Source organism: Notamacropus eugenii, chromosome 3 (assembly GCF_028372415.1).
Source record: "Notamacropus eugenii isolate mMacEug1 chromosome 3, mMacEug1.pri_v2, whole genome shotgun sequence".
In the NCBI taxonomy this organism is placed as follows: Eukaryota; Metazoa; Chordata; class Mammalia; order Diprotodontia; family Macropodidae; genus Notamacropus; species Notamacropus eugenii.
The window spans coordinates 292,058,713-292,078,425 of NC_092874.1; positions in this window are offsets into that span (position 1 = coordinate 292,058,713).

The following is a 19,713-nucleotide window of genomic DNA, read 5'->3' on the forward strand; positions in this document are numbered from 1 at the left end:
TTCCAAATTCAGCTATTTCAGGGTGGGGAGGCACTGGGCTTCTGACGCTCACCAAACGTTACCTCTGAAAGTTGAGACCTTCCCACCTGTCTAGAAAGAAGACTTAGCCCTCGTCGGGATCTCAGCTACCTATTCCCTCACCCCCATCCTTACCCCTTCTGGCCGGCTGCTGTCCTGGGGCAGGCTTAGAGCAGCGAGGAGTGTGCGCGTCAAGACAGGCCTTAGTGGAGGGGCTATATGCATGGGCAAAGCTGGCCAAACACCAAGTTGGTACATGTTCATTTTCTATTTAAATGGTCTGCATTAAAAGGAAAAAATATGTAAAGAAAAAACCTGTCATTATCCAAAGCAAACAGGTGCACTAAACAGAGTTGTAGCTGAAGGAAATGCTAGGAAAGGTATTTTTTCAGAACCCACACAATGCCTAGAAATTGTTGTTAATAAAAGCACAAAGCTGCCCCCAAGTTTCACTACTTAATTTCTATATTAACATTATTCCGCGAGGTATTTATTAGTCACAGGTTGTAGGTGTACAGCACTCTCTATCCAACATGTAAAGAGACAAATAAAATCTTAATTTAAACTCCAGGGTGGAAATCCTTTCTCACTTTCCACTCCTACTTTCCCTCAACCCACTGGCTTTGCTTTCATGAGGCAACAAATTTTATTGACAAAGAAGACTCAAAGGGGATGGCATACCTCACCTGCCTGTGGCACAGAAAGAGGGTGTCGGGGTTGCGGTGATGCAATGGGTAAAATGCTGGGCCTGGACTCAGGAAGACTCTTCTTCGTGAGTTCAAATCTGGTCTCAGACTTGCACTAACTGAGTGACCCTGGGCAAGTCACTTCACCCTGTTTGCCTCAGTTTCTTCATCTGTAAAATTAGCTGGAGAAGAAAATGGCAAACCACTCTAGTATCTTTGCCAAGAAAACTTCAAATGGAGTCATGAAGAGTTGGATACAACTGAAATGACTGAACAACAACAAAGGTTTTTGTATGTTTGTTTTCCAAGAAAAGATACCCAATTCAGTGCTGTCACTTAGAATTCTAGCACCAGGGACAGCTAAGGCTGATCAGGTGCAAGGTCAGGATTGCCTCATGGCAGTGTATGTCAGCAACCACCGGAAGATTATGATGGACAGAGGAGGGCCAGCTGTCACTGAGGAGAGGAATTGCCCCAGCCACACAAGCAGCTTGAGGCAGATTGCCATTCACGCAGGATTAGAGTCCTGATCTCAGTTACTTTCCAAATGAACAACATGTTGTTCACATTTCTATAGCTCTTAGATGTTTACGAAACATTTTCCTCACAACAACCCTGTGAGGTAGGTATCAGAAGTGTTATTATTCCCATTTTATAAATGGGCAAACTGAGATGGAGCTAGGTCTAACAACATGACCACTGTCATACTCTGGGAAGTTCATTGCTGTTGAAGATCTGACTTTGTCCCACCTTCACAGTCTTCCAGCATCAAACCAGCTTTTATCCCAACTCCAGAAATTTAGATTTTGTCAGTTCTCTGCTCAAAATCTTTCAATAGCTTCCTCTTGCTTAGCAAGACACAATATATATTGGCAAGATTATTGGACTTGGACAAAGGGAGATCTGGGTTGAATTCTACCTCTGACATTTACTTACCAACCTGTGACATTGGGCAAGCACTTAAGGCCCTCCCAGCCTCAGTTATGTTAACTATAAAACAGGGCTGGAAAATTATGTCTCTCAGTTTGTGGTAAGAATCAAAAGACAATGTGTATAGATGTCCTATATAAATGTGTATAGAGGTTCTACACGAATGTACACAAATCTGAAATCATTAATTGTATGTCTATATCTTTCCATCTCTATCCAGACATCCGTCCACCTATCTATATCCTAAAGACTTTACCTGATATGATGAATTCTTGAATAAAAAACCACCGTAAAAATATAGGTCAAAACCTTCTCTGCAACTTCTTTTCTTACAGAGTTGTCTAGAGCACAGAGAATTGACTTGCCTAAGGTCACCCAGAGAGTAAATGTAAGACATGAGATGTGTTCATTCCCCAATTGATAAATGGTCAAAGGATATGAACAGGAGGTTTTCAGAGGAAGAAATTAAAGCTATCTATAGTCATATAAAAATGCTCTAAGCAAATCAAAACAATTCTGAGGTATCACATCACACCTATCAGATTGACTAACATGACAAAACAGGAAAATGATAAATGTTGGAGGTGTGGGAAAATTGGTACACTAATTCATTGTTGGAGGAACTGTGAGCTGATCCAACCATTCTGGAGAGAGGTTTGGAACTATGCCCAAGGCTATAAAAATGTGCATACCCTTTGACCCAATGATACCACATCTAGGCTTGTATCCCAAAGAGATCACAAAAATGGGAAAAGGATCCACATGTACAAAAACATTTATAGCAGCTCTCTTTGTGGTGGCCAAGAACTGGAAATCAAGGGAATGCCCATCAACTGGGGAATAGCTAAACAAGCTATGGTATATGAATGTAATGGAATACTATCGTGCTGTAAGAAATGATGAACAGGCAGAATTCAGAAAAACCTGGAAAGACTTATATGAACTGATGCTGAGTGAAGTGAGCAGAACCAGGAGAACAGTGTAAAAGCCACAGCGGGTGATGACTGATTTTGATAGACTTAGCCCTTCTCAGCAATGCAAGGATCTAAAACAATTCCAAAGGACTCATGAAGGAAATGCCATCCACATTCAGAGAAAGAACTATGGAGTCGAAATGCAGAGCAAAGTAGACTATTTTATTTTTTGGTTTGGTTTGGTTTTCTCTCTCATGATTTATCCCATTTGTTATAATTCTTCTATGTAACATGACTAATGTGAAAATGTGTTTAATAGGAATGTGTTTAATAGGAATGTGGAAAGCTTATATAAGATTGCATGCCCTCTTGGGGAAGGAGGGGAGAGGGAGGGGGAGAAAATTTAAAACTTATGGAAGTGAATGTAGAAAGCTAAAAATAAATAAACTAATAAAAAGAAAGAGCATGGAATTGCTCAAAGCAAGTTAAACAAAAAAGAAATTAATATTTGTTGATTGATCAAAAAAAAAATTGAGACGAGTTCAGGTCTTCCAGGCTCTGAGGTCAACTATCTATGCACTGCATCATTCTGCCTCTTAGCCAGATAGAAATAAGGTTGGAGAGAGACAGAGAGACAGAGAGAGAGACAGACAGACAGACAGACAGAGACAGACAGAGAGAGAGAGAGAGAGAGAGAGAGAGAGAGATGACAGACAGAACCATCATCATCTTACTTCAGACAAAATTGCTAGTTCTGTGACCTTGGGCAAGTTATTCAGTGTCTCCATGGGCAGCTAGGTGGTACAGTGGATAGAGCACCAGTGCAGGAGTCAGAAGGACCTGAGTTCAAATCTCACCTCAGACACTTGACACTCACTAGTTGTGTGATCTTGGACAAGTCACTTAACCCCAATTGCCTTGTCCTGGGTCATCTCCAGTCATCCTGATGAATGGTCACTGGATCCAAATGGCTCTGGAGGAGAAGTGAGGCTGGTGACCTGCACAGCCCTCCCTCACTCAAAGTCAAGTGCAAGTCATGTCATTATTCCTCTGATGGCATAGTCTTCTTCAGCAACGAAAGACGAACACACACACACTGTATCTGTATCCTCAAACAAGTCTCTAAAACTCAGCTGCAGGGCAGGTGCTGACATGCAGTGGTAGGTAATTTCCTTATTGGGAACTTCCTTTACTGATAAAATCCTGTCTAGTCCCCAGTCCAATAACACACATACACAAGAACGTTCTGCCTTGATTCGAGTGCTTTAAGAACCTCAGATCTAGACTTGGGGGAGACCTCCAAGTCTCTCTAGTCCAAATGGATCATTTTACAGAAAAGGAAATTTAGGTACCAAGAGTTAAGTGACTTGTCTCATGTTCCACATGGGCAGCAAGTATCAAAGGTGATATGTGAACCAAACTCATCTGCCTCCATTGTATATTTGCTTTCCCCAATGCCATGCTGCTTCTCCTTAATGAATGATAAGTGATTGTCCTATCCATTCAGTCATCCAGGAGGTCTTCTAGAGACATAATGCCTTAACCTAAGCGAGTGTTCTAATATGAATCTGGTTACTGGGACAAGAGATAATAACATATGCCAGACATGAGCTAAGCATTTTACAGTTAATGTCTCATTTGATCCTCAAAACAAGTTTGGCAAATGGGTGCTATTTTGATTCCCATTTTACAGATGAGGAAACTGAGGCAAGCAGAGCTACCCAATCTCTCCATCTGAAATTTGATACTGATTTGAAAGTGATAAGGAAATAGAAACTCAGAGAAGTCAAGAGACTTGCTGTAGCTCACACAGAATTGGAAGCAACATGGACTTAAGTTGCTGTTTCTCACATACAACACCCTTCCACTCTTTCCCCCATGGCTGCCTGGAACACCCTCCCTCCTCACTGTCACCTCCTGGCTTGCTTGGATTTCACCTGCAGGAAATCTTTCCAGGTCGCTGCTGTCCCTCCAACCCCAGTGCTAGTGCCTTCTCTCTGAGCCTTTCACTTACACTGCTTGATGTGTCTGGAAAAGTCTTAGTGAAATTGTAGGTTTTAAGAGCTCAAACGTGCACTAAGAGTTTGGGGACAGCCTGTAGATATCTCGTATACATTTGCATGTCATTTGCACGTCATCTCCCTCATTAGAAGTGAGCTCCTTGAGGGACAGACTTTGTTTTGTTTTTCTTTGTATTCCAAGCACTTGCATAGTGCCTGACATTAATAAGTACTTAATAAATGTTTACTGATTGATTTGAAATCAAGAGACTTTTGGATTAGAATCCAACCTCTGACACTTCCCAGTCTCTTCCTCCCTCTGAACCTCAGTTTTCTCATTTACAAAAGGGGATAATAACGTCTGTAGGCTTTACCTCCTGGAGTCGCTGTAAGGACCAAATGAGGTCACATACATTCGGTGCTGCACTTTTTGAATCTGAGAGGACTATAGAAAAGTTCATTCTTATTTTGAGTGTGTTCATCAGTCTCACTATCAGATTTGTAAGTGAGTCTCCAGGCCTCCCAACCCGGAGCACTCTCTGAAACTCAATGTTTAAAAAATAATTCCACAGCAGTTTTTGCCTTCCTACTTTGGGTCTATCCCAGTGGGCTTAAACACCCCATCTCTGACCGACCATGAAACCATGGAAACGGAACACCAGATTGAAAAGGCAGCAAGCAAATTAGCTGGCTCAGCTCTGCAGATGATAGAGTCGCAATCCAACTTAATCAGCTCTTCTTCTCTGTGTCCCAACCTGGTCTTATAAACCCACCATCATCGTGTGTTTGAGGTTTGGTTTTTCTAATCCGCCCATGTGACAGTGCAAACCAGAATAGAACAGGGACTCTCTTCCCTATCATTAAGGATCTACATTCTACAAGGCCTCAAGGAGACACTCGATCATTTTTTAAATAATGCATTTTCTTTCAACACATCAGTTACTCCCCAACAAGCACCATTTCCTACTTCCATCCCCACCAGAAAACTATCCCATAAAAGTACTTACACAAAGTCACCCAAAAGAGTTACTACATCTATAATTTACCAGCAAGGTAGCCCCACAGTGCACAGAGTACTAGGCTTTGAACTCAGGAAGACCTGAGTTCAAATCCAACCTCAGGCACTTCTCAGCTATGTGACCCTGGGCAAGTCCCTTCATCCTATTTGTCCCAGTTAACGTATCTGTGAAGTGAGCTTGAGAAGGAAATGCCAAGCCATTCCAATATCTCTGCCAAGACAACCTGCCAAATGGGGTCACAAAGAATCAGACATGACCAAAAAACTACTGAACAACAAGAAGAAGGGAATGATGAAGATGGTAATGATGATGAAGGTGGCGATGGTGATGAAGATGATGATAGCTAGTTCTTAGAAAGTATACTAAGGTTTGCAAAGCACTTTACAAATATTATCTTATTTGATCCTTACAACAACCCTTGGAAATAGGTGCCCATTTTACAGATGAGGAAACTGAGGTATGTGCTAGTTAAGTGACTTGCCTAGGGTCTCAAAGCTAGTAAGTGTCTGAGGTAGGATTTGAACTCAAGTCTTCCTGACTTCAGGTCCAGTCCTCTATCCACTTCACCATCTGTGACCATAGGATCATACACCCAAATCTAGACCTCAGAGGCCCTCTAGTTCAATCCTCTCATTTTACAGATGAAGAAAGAGAGGTGAAATGATTTTCCCAGTGTTATACAAGTAGTTAATGACAGTAGGACATATACCCAGTTCCTCCATCTCTAAATCCAGCAGACTTTCCACTAATGACTTGGAACCAATATGAGACATACTTACCAAACTTTTGGTCCCTCCCTCCCCCCTCCTCACCCACCCATTCAATGATCTGTGGTAGGAACTGGGCTTCACCTGGAGAAGAGAAGAGAAGAGAAGAGAAGAGAAGAGAAGAGAAGAGAAGAGAAGAGAACAGAACAGAACAGAACAGAACAGAAGAGAACAGAAGAGAAGTGAAGAGTAGAGGGAGGGGTGTGGTGTCTACCTTTGATTAGCAGGAATGATGTCAAGTGGAAGTAGGATCCAGCAAATCCTGCTAGGATCTAAAGGACCAAACCATGGGCTACCAACAGAAGTGGCAACGAATGACTTGAGCCTAATGTAAGGAAAAAACTTCTAAGTAGTTAGACTTATCCAATAATGCAAGGGATGAGTTCGCTTGGCTACCCACCCACTCCCATTCTTTGGAGAAAGTCACTCAGCCTTCTTTCTATTCAAGATAAGGAGTGAATTCCTGACATGTTCCTGGCAGCTCCTGTCTGGAGCCAAGTCAATTATCTTGAATTGAAACCCTTCAAATTACAGAGAAGGAAACTGAGTCCCAACAGTGGTTAGAGACCATTCCTTCCTTCCATCTATCCTTCCTAGTCTGTTTCAAAGAAAAAGTGGGGCTTTGGGAACTTTGATTTTGTCCTGATTGTTTGTTTCTACTTCTTAGCCTTTAAAATGCGACCCTGAACTGTTTGCTGCATTTTATTAATGCATACATCCACAAAAGGGAGAAGAGTGAGAATTCCCCCATTCAGAAACAGAGACAAATTTTGTAGCATGAGGTTGCCCTGGGGCACAGAGCCACAGAGCACAAGAGAGATAGAATTCTGTTCATTTTCACTATAGTCTTGCCATAGCCAAAGATATGAAGAGGAAACATGGCTCACTGTAAAGAGCGCTAGCCCTGCATTCAGAGAACATCAGTTCAAATCTTGCCTCTAATGCATAGTCATGTTTTTAAACGCACAAAATAAAATATCCGTTACCTTGAGCAAGTCACTTGTTTCTTGGTAAAATGTGTAAGTCAGACTAGCAACAGTCTACAAGTCAAAAGCGATATGGTGTGAAAGAACAGTGGTAGCCATTTTCATTTATGAGAACTGGGATGTTTACTTTTTCTATGTATGCTTCGAACACATAATCCCTGGAAGGAAAAGACAGGAAATAACCATCACCCCCACCCTCAAGCACAATAATGGAGCAGCTGCCACAGTGATGAAACCCACTCCTCAGTGCCTGACACACTCACAAGCTCACCCTCCCCCCAATAGTTGGATGGCTATGACTAGTTCCATTTTATAGATGAGGAAACTGAGGTTCAGAAAGATAAGTGCTAATAATGGGATTTGAATTCACGTCTCTCCTGATTTCAATTCCACTGTTCTTTCTGCTCCCATGATGCATTTCATCATGTAGTAGGCTTGTTTAAAATAGGAGATAGTCTTAGCTAATATTTCACCTTCTACAAGAAGCTTTCCCCATCTCCCTTAATGCTTCTTAATGAAGGCTTCTTTCTAAGATTATTCCAGTTCAACCTTTCTACATCATGTTTGTATATAATTGTTCACACGTTGTCTCCCCCATTAGACTGTGAGCTCTCTGAGGCCAAAGTTTGTCTTTTGCCTTGCCTTGAATCCCTGGTGCTTGTCACAGTGACAGGCACAGAGCAGGCACGTAGTAAGTGCTTGTTGGCTAACTAAACAATGAGAAGTCTTTGATGTGTGCACATATCTGGATATTGGGCAGCAAAGTGGAGCAGTGGATAGAGTACCAGGCAAGAAGTCAGGAAGACTCATATTCTTGGGTTCAAATCTAGCCTCAGAAACCTGCTAGCTATGTGACCCTGGGCAAGTCACTTCACCCTGTTTGCCCCAATTTCCTCAGCTGTAAAATGAGCTGGAGAAAGAAATGACAAACCAATCCAGGATCTTGCCAAGAAAACTTCAGAAGGGGTCACAAAGGGTCAGACACAACTCAGCAACGTCATATTTATGAGTGTATATGTGAGTGCCTGTGTGTATATATGTATATATGTATGTGTATATATGTGTATGTGTGTATATATGTGTGTATGTGTGTGTTGTCAGTGTATATATGTATTTGTGTACCCAGTCACAGCAATAATTAGGCAAAGTAGCTCATTCCAACTCTGAACTAATACTACTTTTCAAATCAGTCTCTCTTTAACATGACATTTCACCAGTGAAGGGGAAAATCTCCTCAGCCACCCTCATCTACGAGATACCCCACCCATATTCCCCACAGGAAGGGCCTAACGCCTGAGCGAGTGTCTATTTTACGAAGTGCTCTTCAGATGGGAGGCTAAAAGCTTGTCTATTTCCACACATTTATTGCGAGAGAACATCTAACTTTACTATAATGACGACATTTTGAATGCAGGTTGGGGCGAGTTTGTTTCACAGACTAAAGGAGAATTGATTAGAAAGTTTGATAAAAATCCCTTTTCTGCTGTGGCTTTTTTTTATGTATCTCAGTAGGGGGGGAAATGAATATTTCTCACCAAACAAGACAATCTTCAGACACATATATAGCGGTGCCCAAAATGGAAATGCCTTTTTTAAAACTTCCCACTTTCCACCGCATTCAATTTTTGAACAATCCAGCCTGGAAAAGTCGTTTGTTTGAAACGCTCACCTGACAGAGGGAGATTCTGTCTATCCAATGCAAAATGAAACAATGCCCTTTGAATACATATGTGATAGAGACCTCAGATAAAGGAGGAAGTCATTACTCTCAGTAAATAACACCCCTGAGTAGAGAGAGAGGGCTTAGCTTGAAGTCAGAAAGAGATATTTTCAAATGCAACTTCTCACTTCTGTTAGTTTATGAAGGGGGTGTGGGTATGGGGCCCTCCAAGTTATGGATGGATGGTTTAGTACAGAAGAAAGATCTCGAGTTCTAGAGGCAGAAGACCTCAACTGAAATCCTTCCCCTAATATTAACACATCTGAGTGTGTATATTAGTGTGTGTATATAGGCGTCTGTATTCCTTCATACGTCCCTTCCAGCTTTCAATCTTCAATATGTTGATTACAAAATCACTGGTCCTTTTTTAAAATTTTTGACATTTTTCATTTGGGGCCAGATCTGTTATTTCTTTGGTATAGGAAACACTCAATGAGGAAACTCCACCAAGACACATCAAGACCTACTCTGCAATTTTGAGGGTCTTCAAGAATTGCCTAGGATACCAAGAGATTAAATGGCTTACCAAGAGTCATACAGTCAGCATGTATCAAGAGTAGGACTTAAAACTAGGTGTTCTTGTCTCTGTGACTAACTCTCTATCCATTCATGACCCTCTCTGACTCAGGTCTTCGATGTTTCGATATAATCTGATCTCTCTCATTCAAATGAATGGGCATGGACAGACAGAGTTCATTTGTTTTCTTTCTCTCTCCCTCCCTCCCTCCCTTCCTCCCTCTCTCTCTCCCTTCCTCTCAAAAAAAAATGATTTATACAAAATGGGGGCTATCTGAGACCCTTTAGTGATTAAAAACCCACAGGAATGTGAAATTGAAATTGCAGTCATGAAGCTACACCAAAGTAAGAAAATGGAAAGTTATGGGCTAAAATGCACGTCACAGAGTGCACAATGAGCTGTGTCTCTGTTGAGTGGCCCCTAAGAGCTAAGATGAATTCAAGACCATCCAGCTGCCTCAATCTCCTCTTCTAGGAGTTCATATTGGGGAGAGTAGAAAAAAATAGTCTCATTCTTAGCTCCACATGCTCAGTCAAGATGTGGAGCATTGTGTCCAGAGTATAGTTATTAGAGCACTAGCTTGGAATCGAGAACAACTAAATTGAATTCCCACATTAGATGCCCACTATTCCCTGATTCTTGCCTTCTGGGGTCAAGTGGAACAAGTCTTTAGCTCTCAGCCACAAGACAACACTTAAATTTCTGAAGATAGTTTTCATTCCTTCTCTTCCTCCACTAATCTTTTTTCTTCTGAGCTAAAATATCTACAGTTCCTTCCACTGATGCTTACATGACATGGTTTCCATTCTTCTTAGCATCCTCTACTTACAAAATCGTATTCCCTCTGGTATGCATGACCTTGTCAAAAAAGTGCTCGTTTCTCCAATTCCATCACTCCCACCATGAATGTTCTGGGAAGCAGTCCTGGGTAATTTGAATAATCCCATCCAGTTGGTCCTAGAAGCACTAGTAGGACAGGAAAGGAAAACTGGGCAAGGAGGGGACACCTCCCAATTCTCTAGTCTAAATTCATAGGAAGTGGGAACATGTGGAGAAAGACTACCAGCAGATATTAGGGGGTAAAGGATTATGAAATTCACTCTGATCCAGATGGCATTGGTGATGGAGACCCACTAGGAAGGTTAGAAGGTATGCCCTTTACCTCTATGAGAACTTTATGTGAGGCTAAATATCACATAGTATCCACAGGAAGACCTCAGAGGAAGGTATCTGGTCTGTATTAATGTTTTGAACTATCATACAGTCTACCCTGAAAGGGATTCTGAAATGCTCTTCTCCTATGCCCTGTGAAGACCCATGATGGAGAACTATTTTCTTACTAGGATGTTCTGGTGGGATCTGCGACAGATTAACTGGCCCTCCTACCCAGGATGACAATGAGTTAAAATGTCAGCAAAAAGCGACATTCTACTGAGGGCCTCAGTAGAAGGCACCTGCCATGGATCCATGCTAGACACAGCAGAACCCATGAAGAGCCCTATCCAGTGTCTCTAAGTACAGGCCTCTTCTAGAGACTAGACTCTAAGCAGGCATCAGCATTTCCATGACCACCACATGGCTTCCATTTATTTTCGTTGTCCTGAAAATAGAACTATTTATTCTTCAAACCTTGTGAACCATGTGCTTGCAAGGTATATGAGTGGTGCCAGGTAGTGAAGCTCTCAGACTTTCAGGGTAGGGGGAATGAGCCAGAGAAGTGAGAAATATCACTCAGTACCAAATTCCTTGGACTTTGGCCCTTGACAACAGACGTGAGAGACTCTGACATATCCACTGGAGTAAGTCAGGAAGGCTTCATGTTTATTTCATATCTCTTTAATAAGTTCCTGCTCCAACTTTCTCCAGATGTGAATGGTGGCTTCTTCTAACGAACCCTTTAGTCTCCTCCAAGAGACAGAGGCTCCCCTGTTGTTCCCTCTTCATGGGAAGCAACTACAGGGGAATCTCAAGCAGGCTGTAGACCACAGTCTTTTATTTTAATGACTCTCATTGTCTTTGGCCTTATCAATAATGAATCAAACTACGTGGGACTAAAACAACTTTCCCTGAGGCTGTGTCTTATTTTGTTAAAAATGATGCCCCTCTTCAAAGGAGCAGCTACGTTTCTGGAAATGTTCCTCTTGTCTCTGTAGGAAAGGGATGAACTGGAGCTGAGAATGAGCATAGTGACTGGCCAGTCTCTTAGAAATCTAAGAGTGAACACACATTGCCTATCTCCCTTTATCCCCAGCCACAACTCTGCCCTGATTCCAGGAGACATTTGCAGAAGCCTGTAATTCATTCCTCAGCATCAGCCAGCCTTCAAAGCAAATAACAATGGCTCACTCTTATATCAGTCCTAAAGGTGTTGTTGTTGAGTGACCCTCCATGATCCTACTAACAGTTTTCTTGGCAAAGATATTGGAGTGGTATGCCATTTCCTTCTCATTTTACAGATGAGGAAACTGAGGCAAACAGGGTGAAGTGACTTGTCCAGGATCACACAGCTAGGAAGTGACTGAGGCCAGATTTGAACTCATGAAGATAAGTCTTCCTGACTTCAGGTCAGGCCCTTTGTCTACTGTTCCACTATGCTCTGTGTGTGCGTGTATGTGTGTGTGTGTATGTGTGTTTGTAATGAGGCAGCATGATATAGTAGATAGGGAGTTGGCTTCAGAGCCAATAACACACAAGTTCAAATCCCACTTTGGACACTGAATGAAGCTCTGGGGCAGCAGTAGGGCTCTGTAGAAGGAGAAATGGAAATCGCAACATCATAGGAAGGGATCTCAAAGACCATCAAGTCCAAAACTCTCCCTTTGGCAAACTGGTAACCTGAGGTACAGAGAGGTGAAATGGTTTAGGACCACAAGATTATAGATTTGAAACTGGAAGGAATTTCAGAGATCATCTAGTTCAATCCCCTTCATTTACATTTTTACAGATGAGGAAACTGAGGCAAGCAGGGTAAAATGACTGGTCCAAAATCTTTTGGGTTGTAATAGAAGACTCAGAATTGGAATTCAAATCCAAGTTCCCTTCTACTGTACCACACTGCTATTAATTGGAACACTTTTGGTTCCCACCACTCTAAATCCTCCCCATGACTTGCCTCCATTTACCTGAATAATCTTAACTGTGTCCTCCATGGCCAAAGTGGCCACTTGGGCCAAGAGCCCATATCTGGTGCCAGAAGAGTTTAGGCAGAGTCCTGGCCTTAAGGAAGATTCATAAATCTTACACAGTTCTGGGACCGTGCAGATGCCAGATGTGAGCAGCTGATAAGTTGTTGACTTAGCTTTCATCTTCCCTGAAAAAATGCCCCTGTTAGTATCGCTGAACAGTGAGTGGGCTTGCATTCCAACCCTCCTACAGAAATAAAAAGCAAGCAAATCCTTCACTGACACAAGAATGGGCCCCTCCTGGCTACTGCGACAACAGCGGGTCAGAGTGGTTAACAGCCAGAATTGGTCTTAATGCGGTTATTGTGTTTTGAGGGTGCAGCTCTGGTTCGGGAGGGGTTACCTGGGAATTTCTCTTGCCTCTCCTCTGGCTGGGGAGAAGGGACCAACATGTACACAGGAAGCAGGCATCTCTACTGGGCCCTAGCCATCTGATCCGACTACTGCTGCAAGAGGGGCAGGAGAATAATACACAAAGGAGAATGAAAAATAGAAAGGAAGATAGACTGAAAGACGAGGGGACAAGGATGAGCAGAGGCAAGGGGAGAGGAAGAGAGGAGAGAGAAAACAGGGAGGGGAAAGGAAATGGGAGGAGAAGAGAGGGAAGAAGAGGAGTGGAGAGGAGAAGAGGATAGGAGAGGAGAGAAGAGAGAGGGGGAGAAGAGGGGAGGGAGAAGGAAGAGGAAAGGAGATACCTACATGGCAGATCAGGTATACTTTTCAAACTGGGCTGAATTTAGTCCAGATCCCCAGTATTTCATTTTGTCCTTATTGTCCAAACAGAAGTATCCCACCCTCAGATAAATTATTTTAAAATTGAGGGAAGGAACCTGTCGGTCCTGTTTGTTTGATCATCAATCCCAGCTGCTGCTTTTTACAGTGGCAGTTTTATGGAGCTGAGCCCAGGGGAAGGGGATATAGAATGCCATCAAGATGTTTGAAAGGCACACTGCCCCTGTGATGGCATGCCCATTAGAAGCGTTCACCAGCAGCACTGACCTCTCTTGTACCACCCAGCCAGTTATTGTGAATCACTTCTGGTCACCCTTCTCTTTGTATCAACAGTGTTGAGCTGTTGAGGGATAAAATCAGATGATACATGGTATCATCTAATCCTTTAAAGCTCATCTATTTCCAAAGTTCTTCAAGAAGAAATCTAGGTCAATACTCTTATTGTACAAATGAGGAAACTGGGCCCAAGGGAAGAGATGCAGCTTCCTCAAGTTTGCAAAGGATCCAAGAAGCTGAGGCAGGATTTAATGTTAATCTCAACAGCACTCAACTTTCTCTTTTGAAGGAGTTAGAGGCTAGAGCCCGAGAGGGCACAACACGGTGGTCATCAGATGAGCAATATTGGCTTCTATCCAGCCATCTAATGAAACTCCCAGACAAGGCTGCATCTACCAAAGTATCATGTCAGAGAAGATGGTACTTTGGATGTTCTGAAGCTCAGTGACTGGAGCCCAAAGGATTGTCTAAGGCAAAGCTGGAGTCTTCTGGACCCAGCTGGATACTTCCCATAAGGAGTCAATATCTGACACAGAGAACTCTGATGATAAGATCAGACTTGGAGTATGAAAAGTCCATTTTTCCTTCTTCCTTGAAGAGTTTTCCATTTGAACAGAAGTGCTGATTTCAAGAAGAAGCTTGAAAGTGAAACATCAAAGTCTAGAAAAGAAGAACTTTTGGCAAGCCACAGAATTCACTCTCTCCATGGTCTTAATGTCCACTGTCTCATAAAACTTCTGTAAAGAAAGAGACTGAGCTCAGTTGGTGGGAGTCAGAAATGTAGCTTTAGACTAAATCGGTGACATATAACACCGTCACTTTCCTGTTTCTGAAGTATCCCAAGATGAGGCTGTAGACCCAAAATGAACACACAGGGAACACAGCCTTGCCACATGGGCTCTTGACCATGTTTCTCAGAGAATCTCCCAAGAAATATCCAATTGTCACACACAGTTATGCAAAGGGGACTCAGAGGGGCACAGGAAGAGCAAAACTGAAATATACCACTTTTCTGATTCTTACAAGATAAATTGTGCCCACAGAAGAGTACCAAAGACTGATCAGTTTTACATCTGGATACCAGCACTATTCTCCAGCATCCAGAACATACAAACATACTATCTCCCTAGAACCATGGTTCAGGTGGAGCTGTTGGAACTCATAACCAGTGAGCAGCTTCAGCTCTGTCCCTCCATTCCATACCAACTGCCAACAGTGATAGCAGAGATGTGATCCCTTTAATGTCTTCTCCTCTCAGAATTAGAACACAAAATAAGAGTTCACCTCTACTTACAGCTTCTTCTTTTTGAGATGTCCCTTTCTTCCTTCTTGTCTCTGCTTCTATCTGTTTGTATGTCTCTATATTTATTTCTCTGTTTCTCTCTCCCCTTCTCTCTCTCTCTCTCTCTCTCTCTCTCTCTCTCTCTCTCTCTCTCTCTCTCTCTCTGTCTCTCTCTCTCTCTGTCTCTCTCTCTGTCTCTCTCTGTCTCTCTCTGTCTCTCTCTCTCTCTCTCTCTCTCTCTCTCCCTCCCTTCCTTCCCTCCTTCTTTCCCTCTCTCCCTCTCCCTCTCCATCTCTCTCTCTCTCCTTCTGACTTCTCTCTCTCTCATAGATATGATATTTGGGAGTGTAGGTACCTGCCTCCCTTTATCTCTTCCTTTTCATTCTTTCATTTCTCTTCTCTCTGGCTAAGAATAATACCTGTGTGTCATTTAGGGACCTACCAACCTCAGCAGGGCACTGCAATTTCATCACTTACAGTACATAGCCTCAAGGCTTGGTGTTTGAAAATTGGGATTTGAGAAAAGGTATAATCTTATTCTATCCTCATCATAAGAATGGACTTTCAGAGTTCCATATTGCAAGATAAATCCTCTCTACAAAGAAGTTTTATTTTGACAGACTTCAATATTTTTGTGCTAACATTTCCCTGAAATAAACAACAGGTAATCTGGCCTTTTCTTGTCTTTGTATTTGCTAAACATAATTTCCTTTCAAGGAAATTTGAGTGTGTGTGTGTGTGTGTGTGTGTGTGTGTGTGTGTGTGTATGAGAAAGAGAGAAGGAGAGAGAGAGAGAGAGAGAGAGAGAGAGAGAGAGAGAGAGAGAGAGAGAGAGAGAGAGAGAGAGAGAGAGAGAAATAGTCAGAGACAGAAAGACAGAGAAACAGAAACAGATGTAGAGACAGGAGTACATACTGTTCAAAGGAGTAGAGAGAACAAAATCTATGAAATCATTTCATCTGGTATAGGAGTCTGACTCCAAAGTGGAATCAAAGGAATTCATCTCATTTACATTCGCAGGGTCTTTTGGACAAGTTTTCTAGTGTGACCCTGAGTTCCAGAAGGCTATGGCAATGGAACACAAATATTTTCAGATTTTATTAACTTCAAAGGGCTCTGAGTCTAGGCCTGAAGGTGGACTTTAGGATTCCTCTAAAGACCAATCTATGTTCAAGGATTCATCACCAGGTGAGCCAATGGGTGATGACATTTTTAGCCTCAACAACTCTTGAGGACCATCTAGTCTGGGGGTTCTTAACCTTTTTTCTGTCATGTACCCCTTCGGCAGTCTGGTGAAGCCTAGGAGACTAGGAACCCTTTCTCAGAATCATATTTTTAAATGCACAAAACAAAATGCCTAAGATGGCAAAGGAAACCAATTATATTGAAATACAGTTACCAAACATCTTTTAAAGCAAATTAATAAATCCAAATATGGAAGCGCTGCAATCTTTATCTGTGAAGAGAAACAATGATCATGATCATTGAGGTTCTCCTTCTCAGCCTTCTATTCTTACTCCTCTTCCTCTTTTTTCTTATTCTCTCCCATACCCTCTTCATTTTTGATGAGATGGATAGATGGTATCATGGAAACAACAAAAGATTTTGAGAGATAGTGGAGGATAGAAAGTCCTGGTGTGCTATAGTCCATGGGGTCACGAAGAGTCAGACACAACTGAACACCAACAACAACAAAATGGAGGTCACAGTCACTGCCCTGCAGACTGCCCTGCCCACCTGGGGCTCTCCAGGGTCCTGATGAATGTGAAGCACTATGTCTCTTCAATTGCTATATCATGTTACCTATTAATATGAAAGCCATTCCATTCTTCAGTGCTTTCAAAGAAGTGCCATCAAAAACCAAATTGATTTCATATAGGTCTGAGAAGTTTCCCAGCAAATAACAAATCATCGTCCCAGTCATCTCCTTATCTGTGTAGAATTCATTCTGTGCCTTCTGGAATAACCAAATTGAAGAGAGAAAAATGAAGGCTGAAAGTAAGAGCTTGAGGAGTAGGACAAGAAGGAGGCTGGATCAAGAGACGAAAAGGTGAGGTAGGAAAAGAAAACCAATATTCGACTTTGCAGCAGGGACCCTGTTCATCTCCATGAAGCTCAGCATTCTCATTTCCCAAGCAAAAGAGTTATTAGTTGGAGAATGGAAAGGGGAACATATAATAATGAGTCTTTAATTACAAAACTCTTCACCTTATTGCTTTTAGCACCCCCGATGAAAACAAGCAGTGGCAGTTTCTATTAGAAATGTTAATTACTTTTGTGGATAATTAAACTCACTGGGGTCCATAAGCACCTGACCTCACTTAATAATGGCAGAGATGAGAGAGGAGGGGGAAAAGGATGAGTGGGGTTATGGACTAGAAGAGGAAAGGGGGTAAGCTTTTATGACTGTTGAGAAAAGCAAAAACAAATAAATCTAGTCAGATGGAAATCTGGAACAGCACATGGAGCAAAGAAAAGGTGGAAGAAAGCCTTGTTGTTAAGGGATAGCTATAAAGTCCTTCTTCAAAGCAATGTGACCCTAGAAATGTCAGGCCTAAGGATGTCATCGCATGATCACTTGCTGAGGGATCGGACCAATTAATGTTGGGTCTGGAATGACAAATTTCACTATGACCTAGTTTCTTCTCCATGCAGCTAACAACCACAAGTTGGGAAGCAGGAAAGAACCAGGTTTTGATCCCACCACAAACATTTTCATACTTTGTGACCATGAACAAGTCACTTACAGCCTTAAAGTCACTTAAAAAGAGCCTTAGTTAACTCATCTGTAAAATGGGGCTGATAACATTTATACTACTTGTCCTGAAGGGCAGCAATGATGAAAGTGCTTCATAAATCTTAAAGATCTCTAGAAATTTGAATTATTGTTATTAATCTAATTTTCACTGAGAAGAGCAAGAGAGGAAATTAAAAAGATAATATAAAAGGGTCATATCTTGAAGGAATGAAAAAGCATTTAAATGCTTAATGACAATAGCAGTAATAGCTAGCACTTACATAACTCTTTAAGGTTTGCAAAATAATTTACCTATATTTTCTCATTTAATCCCTACTATATGCCAGGCACTGTACTAAACACTGGGTATACAAACATAAGCAAGCAAGAAATTGACTGTCCCCAAAGAGCTTATATTCCAATAAGAAAAAATTCCATATAGGAAGCAAGAGCTGGAAAATATATTGGAGACAGAAGAAAGAGGGTAGTTTGTTGAGGAAGATGTTGAGGAAGCAGGATAGCGACCTGGGACCAGCAAGGTAAGGTGAGAGTGGAGCAATCCAGACCCAAGACCCAAGCTAATTGAGGATTATTATCATCTCTGTCATCCACATCACCATCATCATCATAAGGTCTGTGAAGTCATATTCTCAGTTCCTTCATCTGCAAAAATGTGTGTGTGTGAGAAAGAGAGAAACAGAAACAGAGGAGTCGAGTATAGCATCTACTTTGTGAGACTGAGTGACTAGGAGGCATCCTAAACTGTAACTGGGAAATTAGGAAAAGGTTTGAAGGCAAATATGATGATTTCAAATTTGGACAGGGTGAGTTTAAGATGTGTACAGGATGTCAAGTTCAAGATGTCCAATAAATAGTTGGAGATATAAAGCTTGAGATCAGGATAAACGGACTTGAAAATAATCAGCAAAGAGGTGACAATTGAATCCAGAGATGTTGATAAGATCACCAAGTGAAATAATATGTAGGAAAAAGAGGGTCTAGGGCAGGTACACACATAGCTAGCAAACACAACTTGGATCAAGATCCCACAAAGAAAAGTGAGAAGGTGTCAGGTAGGTAGGAAGAGAACCAAGAGAAAGTGGGGCCCCCAAAATCTAGGGAGCACAGAGCACAAAGGAGGAGAGGATGACAAATAGTGTCAGAGGCTATAGAGAGGTCAGGAAGGACAAGGATTGAGAAAAGGGCATTCGATTTGACCATTAAGAGATTATCAACAACTTGGGAGAGAGCAGTTTAAGTTGAATGTTAAGGTTGGAAGCCAGACTGTGAAGAGTTAAGAAGAGTGTGAGAGGGAAGGAAATGGAGATTCCCTTTGCAGAAGCATTCTCAAATATCGCCACAAAAGGGAGGAGAAACATGGGATGACAGCATATCCCACACATGCATGTACACACAAAATCAATACCATCTCTCTTGCCTTCGGCTTTGCAACATGGTCATCAGCAGTCAATCAGTTCTTCAATCCAGATCATCAGCTCTTCATCCACAATTCATTCTCTGAATGCATCTAATCCACTGCTGACTCTCTGTTACAAAACACCCATGAACCAGATTTTATTACTGCTATGTCCAACAAAGATCACTAACATCAAGAACACAGCTTGACTCTCCTTTATAGACTCACAATAATTTCCAATTCCAAGCTATTATAACCTCCTTTGGCTTTATTGCAGACCCATCTAGATTTCAATTCAGGCATTCCCAGAATCTAGTAACTAGTTACCTTCTGTGAGAGGATGTCCAGAGTACGATCTGTCCTTATCCATCTGTCTCTTGTATTATGTTCTTTACTTTGAAATCAACAACATGAAAGCATATTGGGAAGGCTTATCTGCACGTAGGGAAAAGATGACTTGGAAAAGGAATTTTTCTTAAGGTTCAGAAGTTGACTTCCTTGCAAATACAGATATTACAGACAGTTCTTAA